Source organism: Nannospalax galili, unplaced genomic scaffold, assembly GCF_000622305.1.
Source record: "Nannospalax galili isolate Female #2095 unplaced genomic scaffold, S.galili_v1.0 scaffold1423, whole genome shotgun sequence".
Taxonomy (NCBI): domain Eukaryota; kingdom Metazoa; phylum Chordata; class Mammalia; order Rodentia; family Spalacidae; genus Nannospalax; species Nannospalax galili.
The window spans coordinates 38,144-38,717 of record NW_008349231.1 but is presented as its reverse complement, the minus strand read 5'-3'; positions in this window follow the sequence as shown (position 1 = coordinate 38,717).

Here is a 574-nt window from a genome sequence, read left to right as displayed (position 1 = left end):
TTTAACAAAATACTTGCAAACTGCATAGAGACACACATCAGAAAGATCATCTACCATGATAAAGTCAGCTTTATTCCAGAGATGCAGGGATGGTTCAATGTATGTAAGTCAATACATGTAATAAAACATAAATGGACATTAAGACAAAAAAACACATGGTCATCTAGACGTAGAGAAGGCCTTTGATAAAATCCAACACGCAATCTAAAAGTTCTACAAGGAATTGTTCTGGAGGGAACACTCAACGTAATTAAAGCCAACAACAAACCAATAGCCAACATCATTCCAAACTGAGAAAAACTGGAAGCATTCACGTTAAAATCGGGAACCAGACAAGGCTTTTCATGATCTCCACTCCTTTTCAATATAGTGCTTGAAACTCTTGCAAGAGCAATAAGACACGAGAAGGAAATTAAAGGAGTAATAATTGGAAAAGAAGAGCTCAAATTATCCCTTTTTTGCAGATGATATGATATAATAGCTGAGGGATGCAAAAAATTCCACCTGAAAACTCCTAGAAATTATTAACAAGGTCAGTAAAGTGGCAGGCTAAAAACCTTAACCTATAAGTCTG